The sequence below is a fragment of the Alligator sinensis genome, unplaced genomic scaffold (assembly GCF_000455745.1).
Source record: "Alligator sinensis unplaced genomic scaffold, ASM45574v1 scaffold1240_1, whole genome shotgun sequence".
NCBI lineage: Eukaryota > Metazoa > Chordata > Crocodylia > Alligatoridae > Alligator > Alligator sinensis.
Genome location: NW_005842245.1, coordinates 1278584 through 1295598, shown reverse-complemented (window position 1 = coordinate 1295598; position 17015 = coordinate 1278584). Strand labels below are relative to the sequence as shown.

The following is a 17015-nucleotide window of genomic DNA, read 5'->3' as shown; positions in this document are numbered from 1 at the left end:
AAACATCCATAATGCTCAGAATCAGTAACTATCTATTGTAAAGGAAATATATAGCTGACATACATAGACACACAGTAATCTATTTTACAGAAAGTTAATAGGACAGCTGGTGTGTGTGTGTGTGTGCACGCGTGTACTTCATCACGCTTTCTCATAAACCTGATTCTCTGAGGCTTCTGTCTACTTCTGAAGGATCTCAGTGACTTATCTGAGTAAAGGGACAGAATTTCAGATGGCAGTAATTGTGTGTTTTTAAACAAACAATTCCTACCCTCCCCCTCCATCCTATTCAGAAGGTTCAGAAATAGGATTCAAAATGGACAGGCAATACAAATTATTTACAAATTAGTTTTGCCCCAAATTTACTATCCAAACCAATGTTCCAATATTCCAGCAATTCCTAAATTGAGGTAAAAGTCTGCAAAATTCTTGGTCATCACAAAGACAGACCCTGCCTATTTCTTGTCATTTTGTTTCTCAACACTATGTATGTCATTTTCTAAGAGGACATTTCTTTCAGAAATTTTTCTTAGTTTATCACAGGAAAAGTATGAAACAACATCTTTGTTTATTCCCCAGGGGGGAAGGAGAGCTAAGGCTAGGATGATTAATATTATCTTGGGTACCTGATCCTTGCAAACACAGTGTGTTAAGCATCCTGTTATTTTATCTAATCCTATCTGTTTTCACTGCTGCTAGGGTGAAGCTGACAAACCTTAACAAAGCAAAATCCCTTCCATTATAGGAATGGAAAAAACAAAGAACTAGTCTTATACTTAAAGAGAATGTTGTTAAAACCACAGTTACATATTGCTCATTTGCACATATCTGGAACGGAGTAGAAGGTAATGATATGTCTGTGTCATGGCTATTTATTTTCCTAGTATGTGATTAAAAAAAAAAAAAAACAGCTGGTTTAAGCTATTCTTTGCTAACTGGAGCTTCTATTCCAAACATTTTTATATCTTCCTTCCAAACTCATGCTTGGAAAATGCTTATACAATACTCCCTATAATCTCTCCCTCAAAGGCATAATATAATATTTTTCATTGGTGTCTGGTGCCTCTTGAGTCAGGGCGGGCACGTGTGGCCAATCCCACTGGCCAGGTGGGAGGGGTCCCCAGGCAGCCAATCCCACTGCCCGGGTGGGGGAGAGGTCCCGATCTCACTCTCCGTAAAAGTAGCTGTGCCACTTCTGGAACTCCCACGTCCACTTCCAGAAGCAGGGTGGCCACTTTTGCTGGTGGCCCTGCTCCCTAGCCGGTGCTTATGGGGGGGGCCTGCTGCTCCTCTGCCCCCCTGCCTGCTGGCTAAACAGGGAGGGCAGTCTGACAGGGGGTGCACTGGCACGGTCAGGGGGTGCAGGCCGTATGTGTTGCCCCTGGTATTCTTCAGTCATTTGCACTGCTAATTCAGCTACTGTTCTCAACCTTGGCTCACAAATATTTTTAAAAGGTTGTTCATTCTTTTCTGCCCTAGGTTTTTCCTCTTCTTAATAGACTTCAATCTCAGATCTGAGATCTCTCTTCCACCACCCCTATACACCAACCAAAATGTGCTGGAACTAAGAAGGGAGCCTAGAGCAGTGAGAAAATACTGTTTTTACCTGATTCCAAGACAACTCTGACTTTAAGACAAACCTCCCCCCCCCCAATTAGATTCCATATATGGAAAATGTATACATTTGTTATAATTTTTCAGGTACAGAACCTAATTATTGGAGGGTCATCTTAAATTTGTCTCCCTATCCCACAAGTGCTACAGTGGGGAAAGCAGTAGCAAGAGTGAAGCTGGCTGGAAGGGAGACAAGTGGTCCCCTTGCCCTTTGCTTCCCCCACTACGTCTTTCTGCTGCTTGCCCCCCTGGTACCTGTTGCTGCCCCCTTGCTGCTGCTCCCTGGAGCCTCTTCTCCTGCAGGCTCTGCTTTCCCCCTCTGCACAGCCTCTGTCCCCTACAGTCTCTTCCTCCTCCCCACTTCATCTTATCAGATGCAGCTCCAGCTCCATTCCCTCCCCAGCATGGAGCACATAGAAGTGCAGCCCCTTCCTGGCCTCAAAACAGCATCCCAGGGCTGGAGCTGCTGATTGGCCAGGCAGGGGATGGAGCTTCAGTGTGCTCCATGTCTCTGAAGGGAATGGAGCCAAAGTGGAAGTTGTGCCTAACAGCAAGGGTGGGAGCTGGGGAAGAGCCTTCAAAGGGCAGGCGGAGGTAGCTGCTGTGACTATGATTCTGGTCCTAATTCAGGCTAGGATCAGCGTCAACGCCCTGCCACCTGCTTCCCATTCCCCCCAACCTTTTACTCGAATCCAAGACAAGAGGCATTTCCCCCCTATGCTGAATGAGAGGGGGAAACCTCATCTTGGATTGGAGGAAATACAGTATTGTTCCATTCTGCGCAAAGATGAGGCCCAGGAAGAACAATCTTTCTAGGCAGATTTCCTGAGGCATCCCCTAGAGCTAAATGTGTAAGCACCACTATAAGAAGCTTAAAATAATCTCTATCCTATCCTTTAAAGGTTAACTTTGATTTTAAGGAGAATATAGGGTAGAAAGTGCTGGGCACAGAAATAAGAACATGTATGATTGGGCATTCAAAACATACCCTAAGACAGCTTCACAGAAAATTAGAATCAAAATCTAGAATGCAACATGCAGCTGGATCATATGCAATGTTACTTTCTACCCTGAATTGTTCTTTAGAGCATGTCAATGTGGTTTTTGCCCTGTCTAGGAAGACCCTGCAGCCTGACTCTGCACAGACACTGCCAAAGAAACACATAATAGTTGACAAGACTAAGAAATCCCTACAGAATCTGGCCAATCCTACTTTCTGATTTATTGTTTTCCATGTTTATTTGTTACATTTCCCTAATGCTGAATCTTATAGTCCTTGTAACAGATAACATTACTGAGGTGTTCTTAATAACTAACCAGTCGGTCTCCATTAGAAGGAAAACTGGTTTAGTCTTCATGCTACTGTAGACAGCATTGCTATTTAACACAGGCTGCTGTTTTTCTGCCTTCTATTGGTGGTGGCTTTAACACTGCTATTCAAACTAATTGTAGTCTGTCTCATTTAAACAGACACGGTCCAGGTGAATTTTCTTTTATCTAACAGCCTACTGACTACTGTTCTGTTTGTTTTAAGTCAGTCTCTTAAGCTCTAGTTAATAAGAAAAACAACAAATTCTATTTTTAGCATTAGCTTCTAACACATAAGAAAACACTAGGTATTCACAGAGTGAAATCTTGCCCCACTGAAGTTGGTGGCAAAATTCCCCATTGACTTTTAAGGGTCAGGTTTTCACAAACAGCCTAGAGGCACTTCCGTCAATGCAAAGTACTAACAGCATCATTAACTCACTACCATTGGAATGCTGAATATTAAATTCAAACATACAATGCAATAAACACTCATCCAGAAAATAGAGAACTTTAAGGTACAGACATTTTAAGCAGTTAATGGGCCAAATTCATCCTTGACTTCAATAGCAATTTATTTCAGCTTAATTACTTAGCTTCATTCCTTTAGCACAAAGCTGGGAGCGCTGCCTGTAGAAGGTGCTAGACAACCCTATTATAAAGATCCCAATAAAGATTTTTATAACATTTATAACTTTAATCACTTGCACTGAAATCTTCCAGACCAGTTTACTGCCTAGGATTCATTTCCTTCCTTCCTTCTAAAAATTTTCAGCTAATTTTGTTCAGCATTTATGAGAATAAGGGAAAATGCATATGGTTTTGTCCATGTTAAAAAATATATTACAACTAATATGTAATTGTACCACATTTCATTCACAGGCTCTAGGGCTTCCATGTTTTGAAGCAGGGAGGACGGGGTCACACTGAATAATATTCAAATTTTTCTGAGTCATAAATCAACTAGTCATGATTTTCTCCGTAGATATTTGTTAAGGGTTGAGCATACAATTTTCTCAACATTGTACCTCTGTTGAGCATGCTCTACCCACAAACAACTCAGAGGATACGCTAAGGGTAGTCCTAACTCTTCCTGAAATTGGTCGTCCCAACTGCTAGGAGTTCACCCGGCAGAAGGCTTGGACCCAAGACGTGTTCATGACAATATAAACAAAGAGTGAACAGATTATATAAACCTCTACAACAGCATGAATGCCTTCAATTCAGGATAAATTACCCCAGAAAAAAACATTTAGTATCAATATGCAGGTGACAAACCCCCATCAAGGTAGTGTTCCTTGGTTGGCTTCCATCCTGAAGGAGCCATTACCTATCAAGATCCAGTCTATTACAAGCTCCTTCGCCACCTAGTGGCTATAGCACATACTGTATGCAGCTACTTCCAGGCAGATACTCATTGGTCTTTTCAGGATCCCAGTGTAATTTACACTAATGTATAAAACAAATATAAATTACACTTTACCAAAATTAATCCAGGATTCCCGGTTTTCAAGATTTCAGAACAAATATCTCTCTTAGTCCCTTATGTTAGCTTGTCCACGTGGAAAACAGCTTATTATCAACACCAGTCACACTCACAGACCAAACACAAGTGGCACAGATCTTTATGGTAAATCTAAGGAGTTGGCATGACGCAGTGCTCAGATATATCTGTCTAGCACTGTACTGTACTATGTAGATGAACCTTAAATGTTGCAACCCGCTGCTGCCCCCTGTCAGAATGTATATGCAAAAACATAATGGAATTCACCATTTTTTTTTCAGTTTGCCTTTTCAAAAACCCAGAAATTTATACCAAAAATCTATAGGAAAAGAGCTTTAAGGTTGCAGAATCAAGTTTTTGTCACAGTTTATGAAATGCCAAAATTAAAACTGCCCGTGCAACCTTAATTTGGCTCTCCATTGGGTGTGAACTATGACAGTCTTTAATCAGATGATCCTATGCTATTTATCTGCTACTTTAAAAAAGGTCATTCTGAATATTGATTGATTTGTGCAATGAAGATGATGGTTTTCTGTTAAATACCGGCTTTGTTTGGTAGAAGAGTAACAGATGTATAAGGAATGAGGTAAGAACAGCCACACACCACCCTAGATTTCACCCCTGTCTCTGCCTCAGAGCTCCTATGCCTTGCTGGGCAGTTACTGAAACAAAATCATTCAGTGATCAGTACAATCAACTAAGCAAAGTCCTAAAATAAAACCTAAATATAATTTACCAAAACATGTCATTCTCACTAAGACTTATTTTTCCATGAATATATGAATGCTGAGAACCTGAGTTTTGGACTTGCACTGAAAAATAAACAAGACAGCATCTGTTACAGATTTCTAGGCCAGATTCAGCCTGGTGAAGCCACATGCACTTTTCAGCTAGGGACAGACATTACACATACACTGGTTTAAGTGATAAGAAACTGATTTAAACTTGTAACAGAACAGAAATTCAGAGCACATACACCAGTTTTATAATGGCTGAAACTGGTTTAAGATAAACCTGGTTGAATGTAGTATCAGACTTAACGGATTTGGGTCAAACCAGTTTATGCAATGTCTGTCCCAGACCCCTTCCTGGTTTAACTTAAACCAGAGTCCCCCAGCATCCCAGATGCTTTGCAGCTAGGCTGGGCTAGGCTGTGCTGTCTGCTCCAAAGAACAGGCTGGCCCTGCCCCTCTCCTCCCTAGCCAGAGCTCTGAGGTAGACTGCAGGCACAGCAGGGTCTGCGTGGCTTCCCTCCCTGCTCAAGCAGGGATCCCCCTCCCTCCCTCCCTCCCATCTCCCACAGCACAGCCCCAGCTGCATGGACCCTAAGCATGTGGTAGGCTAGCTAATGCTGAGAGGTGTCTTTGTGTGCATGTGTGTGTGTCTGCAATTTCACTGGGACACGCAGACAAAATAGTGCCCACTTAAGGCTTTTTGGAGCTACTCAACAGGTCAGCTGGTAATGTCCCTCCGTTCCTTCCTTGGAAAAAGCTGTTTAAGAAGAGCAAGGCTTTTGTTTTGAGAGAGGCTTTTATTTTGTTGATGGGCTGACAAACACCGTGATTTTTATCAGCCCCCTGCTGGCTTGCAGCCATGTCTGGTGTGTAGACATGGAGAGAGAGATTGAAAAGCCCGGTATTATCAACAGATGCATGCACTGCACACCCCCACTTTGCCTCAGAGTGTTAGCCTGGGGCTGGGGTGTGGCAACACTCCTGCCCCTTGAGCAGCGAGCGCAGGGGGAGATATTCAGATGGTGCAGGCCAGGGTGAGGGTATAAAGCCCTCCCTAACCAGAGCATACTGCAGGGGCCTGGCACAGCCCCCCCTCCCCCCGGCTCAGAACTGTAGAAGGGAAGGGAGGGCTGCTCTAGCGCCTCTTCCCCCGCCCCCCCCGGCTTCTAGTCTGAGCCCCTACAGGCACGTGCCTGCATTTCTGGTATGAAAAGGGAATCTCTATCCACCTCCATGTTGGTTCAAGATTTGCAGGTTAGACTAACCTGCAAAGTTTGAATCAATTCAGGCTCAGGCTTTTTGAATGTCTGTCCCTAGCCTTCATGGAAGTAAGTATGTAAATTCAGTGGTGACATAAATAGTTGCTACATTACTGTTAGGTTTCATGTGGAAGAGGAAAAGCCACTGTCCTCAGAGTGTAAGAGGAAGAAAGCCCCTTCTAATTAAACTTGCATTTCTCCTACTTTCAACCGTCCCAGGAGGCAAATTCAGCCTGGACATGCACAAATCCCACTAAATCATTCTAGACCTAAATCTGTTATCTACAGGGTACTGGTACATTCACCTGTTTTGCCCACCCAGTGAACTACAAATTGGTACAAGTTATGCTGCTTTTCCTCTTAGACAACTGCTTACGTTGCCCCTGCACTTAGCCTTACATTTCTGTATCATCTGCATATCGCTACACTGAATGGCACTACACTACACTGTATTGTGCCTCAGTGAATAATGGTTGAGCTACAAGGGTTTTGTCATTTATGTGTTAGCCCAGTGCCTATGCTGCAAATATCTGAAAACGCAAAACTTGCCTCAAGATAGCCATATAGGTTGCAGTGGGAGACTCCTTTGTAAAGGGTTCCATAGGAGGTGGTCAGAATCCTGGTTCTGACAGACTGAAAACTGCCAGACCTGAGCAGGAAGACCTTTCTGTGTGCCTTTTGCCCCCTAGTAAAAACAGAAGGTATTAATCACCCAGTTTTAAAGACAGCTGACTGACGCTATTCATGGAGTTGTGCTTTGTCATTAATGTGGCCCCATGAATAACTCTCAACTCCCTTTTTTAGTTGCTCCGAGTGGACTCTCTGCAGCACAAATTTTTTCCACTCTCTGAAAGGCTTATAGAGGTTTGGTTGAAAAGAAGAACCATCAGTAAAAACAAAAGTTCTTGAAGAAAAAGTGGAACAAAGTGGGTATATTAGACAACTTGTGATTCATGGCCCGTACTGTGCTTTGCCCCTCTCTATACCTCAATACGCTCTTTGGTTTTTACTGCTGGATAAGAGGAGGCCAGGCTACTGCACTTCTCCTAGCAACCAAAATCACTTAGGGAAAAAGGCATGTTGTCTGCTCAAAGGGGGAAGAGAAGAATTTGGGGTCATACAAAGCCAGACACATGTTCTATTGCATTTGATCCTAAATTGATTGATTGTCAAAAAGGATTCAGTAAACACTAAACAATTCCATTTTATGTGAATGTTAACTATCCATATTAACTAGATATCTGTTCGTCTGCTTGTCATACATTTCATTATACTTAATGCAATATTCTGGCAATCCCCATTACTATTTTGCTGTTTTTGAATAACACATCACATTTTTTTCCTTAGAGTGTCTGGAGACATTTTTTTCTTCATACAGAAATACACATATATACCTGAAGTCAGAGTTTTAAAACTAGTAGGACTACATGCATTTTTTTTTAAATTTCACACTCCAAAATATATATATTTGCAGAACTGTATTTTAATTGATTTTTAAATACCTGGCTGGTCTTATTAGGTGCACGCCATATTGCACTGCTAAAGACAATAAAATGAAAAAAAGAAAATAGCAGGAAAAAAAACGCAACAAATTTGTAGTTCAGATATTCATGTGAGCAAACACACTAGATTGGCTGCCTTGAAATCTAAAGATTATTTCTTAAAATTCAATCTGGAATCAATTCAGATGTAATAGTTTGAGGAGAGAATGCAATAATAGCTTCTCCCCACCCCAGAGATAACATATGATGCTATGCTAAAATGGCTTATTCCCTTCTAGTATAGAAGTCCATTGGCTGTAGAAACATGAGGACCCAGTAAGACTGTATCAGATGACAGCTTGAGGAACCATGATTACAGGGCTGATCTACCATTAAAATACTTTTCATAGCTGCTTCTTTACTCTTGACATTTCCACAGCAGTTAAAAAGTACCTCTGGTACCCTCAAATGAAGGGTTCCTCCAGCCTACTTCGCAAGAGAAAGATGACAGCTAATGCAAGTTACCTGACATTTTGGATTTAAAAAGGTTAATTTTTTCCAGTCAGTTTCTTTTGCAATCAATGGCTAGTGATTAATAGAAGTGAACTACAGAGTTTACTACGTTTTACAACTTGCAGCTAGCTATCTATTCGTTGTTTGATTCACTTTAATGACAAGCACATTACTGATAAAGTCTACTTGTGTTGGCACACTATGCATTTTCTGTACAACTGCGGGGTAAATATATACTAAAAGACCACTTGACACAACTGACATGGTGGCTTAATTATCTAGGCAAATGCTTCATTCTGTACCAAAAGAGACTGTACTTCAATTCTTGGCACCCCTTTTCCTCTCAGGTCAACAATGCATTTCCAAACCTCTGGCCAAGTATACTGTTGCCCCAATTAAACCCTTTGGAGGAAATGAAAGAGAGGTAGGGGTGAAAGTGAGCCTAAGACTAAGTAAAAAGCTATCCCAGACCCTTGTCTTTCACTGTTGTTGCCTACAAGAATTCTACCAGAACTGAAGAGGTATAATCAAGTCTTGCTGAAGAGGTACAATTTAAGAGGCACAAAGGAAGAGGGCAATACTGCAAATGTTAAGTCAGAAAACTGCTCCAACCCGTACTTGGAACAGTGCTCATACAGCAAGCTCCTGAAAATGCTGAGCAGGGTGTGTGAAAGTGCAGCAGTGATGACATGTCCATGAAGTGAAAGGTTCATTATCATAGCCACTGGTTTGGAAGAATTGTGAAAAAAAATGTATATAGTGAAACCTAAAAGCACAGTCTTTCTTAGCTTCCAAGCCCACACTACAATTGCCAGAATTACAAAAAGGTTTGCTACCACCAGTTATCAGAAAAGCTAGGTCAAGCTACAATTTCTGATTGAAGAAACTATGGGAAACCTGGTTTTACCCTAAAGCTAAGAAAGGAAGCTTAATAAGATTCAGTGGTTTTAAACAAGTTAAGCTGTGAAGTGTTGGGGTTTGACTGAACTCAAATTGAAACTTAGAATGCAGAAGAATGTCTGCATGGAGAATGTCTGCCACCTGCCTAGATCAACCCTCCCCTCCCCATCCCACCCCTGAAAAAACCCCAATAATAAGACACAGCGAAACATAAATGTTAACTTGCACAGGGCTTTAGATGTAAGCCATTATTTATTGAGTTTATGTAGAATCTACTTAACTAAATAAACAGCAAATTTATTCAGATCAGTATCTTTCACCAAAACTTTAAAATTAACATATTTCTATCACAATGGTCAACAATATAAACGGATGAATGCCAAATAAGGCTTTACCTGCCAGCATAATGGCCTCACATGGGTATTGGTGTAGTTTGTATCAATATTTATGACAAGCACATTATAGATAAAGTCTACTCATGCTGTCACTCTACAGTAGTATCAGAATGTGTAAATACATACTGAAAAAACATCTGCCATAACCAACATGGGGGCTCAATTATCTAGGTAGATATTTTATTCTGTAACAAAAGAGTTTGTGTTTCAATTTGTGGAAAAAGTATGTTTCCAAATCTCAAGGCAAGCTGTTACTCAGGTAAACCGCTTGAGGGAAAGATGAGATGGAATGAAAGTGGACTTATAGTGTAATTTATACACTTACTTATACATGGTATTATTTCTACAGGAGCAGGGGACAACTGTGACAAAGGTGTAGGGCAGAGAAGGTACAGGCAGCCCATTTTCACCTCATGAAAGGCATCAGGAAGGAAACTGCTCATGCCACTTCAATACAAGGGAGATCCAATTGGCTAAATATGCCATGTTTTAAGCTTGTAGATAGGTAGGTGCATGGCAGGAGCATGGCTGCACCCACCGCAATGCTCACTATTGCTTGGTGATCAGATAGGGATTTCATGTTGCATCCCTTAAAAGGGATGGTCACTGCAGCGCCTCAGCATACTGTCTACAAAAATAAATGTGCCACCACTAGTAGAATCCCTCCAGGCACTACCCCCCGACAACCCATACAACTATGGCAGCAGATGCTCTAGTTCAGCCCGGATGCAAGTAGTGTGTATTTCTGTGAAGAAATCCACTTCACAGTGACACTAAAAGCAAGATGCTAATATCACCTGTGCTTTCTTATTTTTCTTCTTCTCAATGATGAGAACTGTGATCAGCGCATCAAGCTTTCAACTTCACTTGTCAAACCTGGGATCAAAACTGTATTGTCAAAGACCCTGCTGTCCTAAACTACTCAATGTAATCTTATCAAAACTCAGCCTTAACTGGTTTCCTACAGCAGACCCATGAAAAAATGATTCATCGAACAAGTCTACAGATGACACAAATTAAGAAGAAAATAAAGACATTTTTCCTTATTAATTGCCTGTGTCAGAGAGAGTGACTGTGCTTTACAAAATGCATTCATGCCCTTCTTTAATGCCTAAGAGGTCAAATTCACTTGCAAACTACAGTTACTCTTTACCAAGCACCTTAACACATGTGAAACTGTGATAATAGGCTAACCAGAACCATGGAGATATAGCAACAAGCAAGGCTGAACAGCCGTACAGTCATTAAGTTCATATTGTGAACTAAGTGCACCTATGCACATGCTCTGGGGTTGCGGGGGGAGGGGGGGGAGGGCAGAGCTTTTAATAAGAGTGGCTCTCAGGAACTCCTCTAATTAAAAAGCCTGCAGCATCTTTTGTATTCGGCATCCCGCATTTCAAAATGGTGGCAGGAGCAATTTAACTAAAGCTCATCCAATGAGCTTTAGTGAAAGCGCTCCCACTGCCATTTTGAAATGCAGGACACTGAATACACAAGACGCTGAAGCACGCTGGAACATTCCAATTAGAATGCTGCAGCAGGCTCGATTAATCAAATCTGCTTCAACATGTTCTAATCAGAAAGCATTGAAGCACATGTTGAAGTGCCCTAAAATACAGTGCTTTGATGTGGTGATTGAAGCTATCCTTCTCTTTCAAGGTTCCTGCTCTTACTAGGGTCAATGGCAAAATTCCTATTACTTTTAAGTGGGGCAAGATCAGGCCCTAAATTAATAGGTCTTCTTTAGTTAATCTTGTTTATCTATACACTAGTTTATCTATACAAAACTATTAACTGCTGATCATAACAATACGTTACTTCAGTGAAGAATGAGCTAGAGGGGAGGGAATGCTCAGGGCCTTGGTAGACTTTATCCTGCAAGCCAGAGGTTGGCAATTATTTTGGGCAGAGGGCCGCTTACTGAGTTTTGGCAAGCTGTCAAGGGCTGCATGGCTATCCTTGCCCCTTGACAGGTGCCCCACCCCTGGTTGCCTTCTTGTGACCGAAAGTCCCACCCCTAACCCCTGACTTTTGCCACCAGAAGTCCCTCCCCTTGCCTCCAGAAGTACTCCTTTCAGCAAAGAGTTTTGCCATCTCGGAACCAGAAAAATACCAAATTATATTCTAAAAAGCGAACATCTAAAACATTGCGTGGGTGCATGTGTATGGTGGGGGGGGGGTGAGACTCACCCTACAAACATACACACCCCGGGGTACCAATGCAGGCCCTGGGGTGTGTACCATGCTCCCAGGGTACAGCAACATAGCTAGAAGCCAGGAGATGCTGGAGAGGTGTGGGAGGCAGAAAGGCACGGAAATGGCTGGGGGTGGGGCAGGGCTGGGCTGGGCTGCTGCATCCTGCTGCCAGCTCCCCTTGGGTCCTACTGCCCCTGGCTCCAACCATCTTTGACAGGTAGCCAGGAGCAGATAAATATTTTCTAATTTTTTTAGGGGCCTCACAGGCAGGATAGAATGGCCTGGCAGGCCAGATCCCACCCACAAGCTGTATTTTGCCCACTTCTGCCAAGCTGAGCAAGTGTTAATCAGCTTAGTGTTGTTCCACTTAGTTAAACAGTTGCACAGTAAGGTGAAAAACCTGCTCTAACTGTCCTTCACCTACACAGCTGTGACTTGTTACTAGAGGCTTGGTGAGCAGAGACAGGAGCAGGAACAGGACTCAATCACTGCTCCCGTTGGGTAGAGAGAGCATGCTTCAGGGCTGCAACAAGTATGGGGGTGAGGAAAGAATTCCCTCCACCTGTTCATGGAGCCGGGGACACCCTGCCCAGCCACAGGCAGCCTGATTCTCCTGGCTGGCAGCAAGCAGGTAGTGGTGGGAAATTCCTCCTGTGCTTGCTACTTCCTGGCAAACCAGGGATGTGCTGTGCCTGGCTAGGGTATCCCCAGCTTCCTGCACTTGTGCGGAAAAGGCTGGGGCAAGATGGGGTGAGTGCCACAGCCCTGGAGCTCTCTCGCTCTGCTTGCCTACTGCATTCTGGGATACTGAAGGACTTCAGCGTGGGCAGAATAGCTGAGAGATGTGGCCACAAGTTAATGGAACAAAAGCAAAATTATTTGCTTTTGGAGATAATCCTGCCCTGGAGTGGCATAACTATAAGCTGAATAACAAGTGTTTTAAACCACTTAGACGGTATTAACGTGTGACCAGTCCAAGGGTTAAGAGCTCCCTGCCTAAATTTACTGTGTAACAAGGCCCTTAAATCTTGACCTTCTTTCTGGAGATATTCTACAGTATATGCTGCGTACTAGAAGGGGATCTAAATCTAAAGACGACAAAATTAAGGCCCAGTTTTAGGCATTTTTAGTCTTGGTGCAGCACAGTGAAGCTGAAGTTCTTCTACGTTAAGGTTTACAGGACTGGGCCTTAAAAAAAAAAAAAGAGAAAGAGACCCCAATGTTATCACTTACTGGTGACTGAAGGTTAGATTCTGTATTCTTGCACACTCTAAATGCTAAAGGGAAACAACGTGAAACCAGAATGCAACAGACATTTTCAAGTGTAGGAACTGCCTAAAATTGCTCTCTGCAAGAGCAAGCATTCTGGATTTTAGCAAACACTTGCTCACATGCAAGAAATGACATTTCAGTTTGAGGAGACAAAACATTTCTTTATTTGGCAAGGGTGAAGACTTCCTTTCTTCTCCACACAAAACAGAGGGATTCCTATAGAAATTCAGAAATGAGCACCATTAAGTATCAACACTATGTCTAAGCAGCATCTATAAGTTTGGTACGGGAGGTACAGAGCCAGATGGCAGCCAAAGAAAGTGCAACCTCTCCCATACCAGCTGAAATAACAGATAAAACCTGACAGCAGTGACCCTCTTAGCGTGGCTAATGTAGAAAGTGCTGAACCCGTTAGCAATGTATTTAGCAGAGATCAATATTTGTATAGTTAGTCCAGGGTAATAAATTGATAAAATGCATCAAACAGCATTATCTTCAGTAGTTTAAACTAAAACAGTTCAACAGTAGGCAAAGCATGTTCTGGGCAGTGCTGTGACCTTCCAGACAAGCACATCCTAGATGCTAAGGCCTGGAAACACAGTTAACTGGATGCATCTGAAAAAGCCATCCCATAACTCCGCACTTTCTCCCCTGAATTCCCCTTCATGCCTCTCACTTTTTCAATAGATTTTCTGTAGTGTGCATGAAGGTCTCCCTGCCAATTTGTCCTCTTACAACCCATTAATCCATTTATCTGTTCCACTTCAAAAATTAGACTTCCAGAAGCAGCACCATCCTACTTCTACACAGAAGACTTCTTCAGGAAGGGCTGCTGTAATGGTACACACAATCCAGCAGGCTGTTTAAACAGGGGTGGGAAAGAGGTTTTAAAAAAATTATTTGACATCATACCCTTTTATTGGGCATTAGAGGAGTTTTCCTAAAAGCCAGATCCACTGAGATGCTCACATACACACCCCCTATGCGACTGCCCCAGGCTCATTTTCTCATGTCCTATTTCATATGCATGCACACTGCTGTAATAATGCCTCCCTAGACACAAAGTAGGAAAAGCAACATATCAAGCCCCCAAATTAGCAAAGCACTTCACCACACGCATAAATTCATTCCTATTCAGGGATTACAGACTTGAGAACATGAGCACATGATTAACTTTAAGCACATGCTTCAGACCTGTTAACTTCAGTGAGACTTTCGATCAATCGGACTGAAGCACGTGCCTCAATGCTTTGCAGAAGCAAGACTTAAGGAAGGAAAGGTAACTAAGGTTACCGGGAACAAAAGTGCAAACTGTATATTTAAAATGCCACTTAAGGCATTAAAATGCACACAACCAAACCCACATGAGAGATCAAGACCCTGTCAACACAAATGCCCACTGGAAGGACGTATCTTAGGTTTATGTGTAATTTGTTTTTTGATATGTGTGATCTACATAAGGCCATAGACATTTAGCCTGCTGTTGGAAAGCACAGTTTGCAAAAATGGGACAGAATATTCAGACTTGAATTTTACATTCATATTTTTCATTAAGAAAATAAATAGCACCAGAATTAGATATTAGTGGGGGAAACAAATGCTATATAAAACAGTATTTTTGCTGTTTTTTAATATCAAGCAGACTGGAGTGTTGCACTTGCAACAGGACAATGGATTTCATTCAGCTTTAGTGTAAAAGGTTTCAATTCCCATTGACAGCAAAGAAAGTTGGACCATGGCTGAGTAAGACCCACTGAGACTATTGTCTAGTATTTAACATCTGCTTATCATCATATCTGTGGACAAATGTTTGTGAACTTGTCTAGGTGGCTGCAGTTTCTTTTCCCCCATTCATCTCCATCAAAAAAGCTCGAACTTCAAAAACCAAAGCTTCAAAAAATAAGCCACTGAAAGAAAATTATGTGGAATCAGCAGTTTTAACCCCGACATCAACTGGCTTATTTTGAGGTATGTGCACTGTGGTAGAAGATACATTTCATTTTTCAGAATTGGTCCCAAGATTGATTGCTAAAGAAAAAGAAGAGAGAATTACAGTTATTCCCTGAGCAGACTGCAAAGGATGTAGGCAGGGCTGCATGAAAATCATAAGCACAATAAAAGTCACACATTTTCTGCCATTTTCATGGAGCTCTGCAATTTTCAGGTACTATAACAGCCCAGAGACAGAAAATAACTTTACAGGAAAAATTACCATCTAGATCTGCAGCACCACCACTGCCTTAGCACTGTGTGTAACCCTACTTGTGAGTCACTGAACAAAACTAATGTCACAGCAAGGAAAAAGAAGGAATAGCCATTATGTCTCAGCCAGTCCTGGGTATTTCTCTCCATTTGAAATTCATGCCAAGAAAGTATATAAAAAAATAATAATGTAAGTACATTAAAAGCAATCCTTCAAGTAGAGAAAATAACCCAAGGATTTAGCTAACGAGTGGGCATTAGCCCGCATTTTAGCTTACCTCTATACATTTTTTTAATGAACTAATCAACTATTCCTACATGTAGGCATTTTTCAGATCAACTAAATTTAGCTTTATTTGTAAAACTTTTAAAAAAAGGATCATCTGCATCTTTTCAAAGCAACCAGTGGTACCACGTTACCTTAAGTTGCTCCCATAATTACTATGCATCTATGGGGGGCAAAAGTGACAGCATGCCAAGGTTGCATGCCAGCGTTTCTTCAAAGCTACTTTAGTCATCATGACAATAAAAGCTTATCTGTATTCTGTCATGATGTGCTATCCACAAGGCATTATACAACAGTATTTTTTAAACCTGTTAATGTAAGCAATATTGACACTGCCCCTACATAATCTTCCCATGAAATGAGAGAATCTCGTCTATTATTGGCAATTTAATACAATTTTCAGTGGTCCAGCTCTGCATTAGTTATCTGCTTCACCTGCTTCCCTCCCTTGTCCTGTGCTACATCTGAACAAAGGTTTTAGTTGTGTTCCCCATGACAAAAACAGAATAAATTATGTCGTGCTCCTGTCGTTCCAGCAAGCTTGTTAATTGCATTTGTTTCGTATATCTCCAAACAGCCTGGTACATTAATTACATTCTGTAACACCAAGCTCCTCTGATTCACTCTGTCACTTCCACTGAGCACTTTAATTGTATTCCTTCTAGCTACACACAAATTTTAAACACTTACTAATAATTACATTTCTACAGCCCAATGTTTACCATGTCTATACATGTGAAATATACAACTCCAATATTTGTTGCCTTGACTTAGTGAATCATAATGTTTCAAAGAGAAAAAAATAGCACTTGTAACTAATGGATATAAGTGGTCTATCCAGAAAGATGTACAGTACTTAGGATGTACATACATTACACAAAAACTTCTTCCCAACAGACCACACTGATTGAAGGGTAAATTGCACAGCACATTATACAACTTATATTCAGCAATACTTGCATGTCTCCTTTTGCTAGCTTGGGGGGGGGGGGGGGGGGGAAGTGTTTTGCCTCCTGTCTTGTTGAGGACAGAGATACTCAAGCTGCCCCTGTCTGCAAACAATAATTCGACAGTATGTAGAGGCCTTGCTTTGCTTCTGATATATGGAATGATTTCAAGCAGCAGCCTCCTGGAACAAAGTTTCCAAGAAAAATGGCTAGTGTCCCAGAAGTCAAATTCATCTGAAGTCCAAAAAGCTTGTTTAAAGTTAATATCCAAATGCATCCAATTAGGATGGCCAAACATTTAGTACCACTACATACCACACACACATAGCGGTAGAGCTGGTGGTTGGGGGGCGGGGGGGGGGGGGGGACCACTACATACCACACCCACCGAGGGGGGGGAATGG

The 17015-nt window shown here is 41.8% G+C and overlaps 1 protein-coding gene across 1 annotated transcript in view; it reads right to left on the bottom strand.

Annotated features, from left to right (window-relative positions):
• LOC102386520 (roundabout homolog 2) overlaps nucleotides 1–17015 on the bottom strand; it is a gene marked incomplete at its 3' end in the record, with an annotated part of 550382 nt that overhangs the window by 531628 nt on the left and 1739 nt on the right. The gene's annotated exons all lie outside the window — the stretch shown is intronic.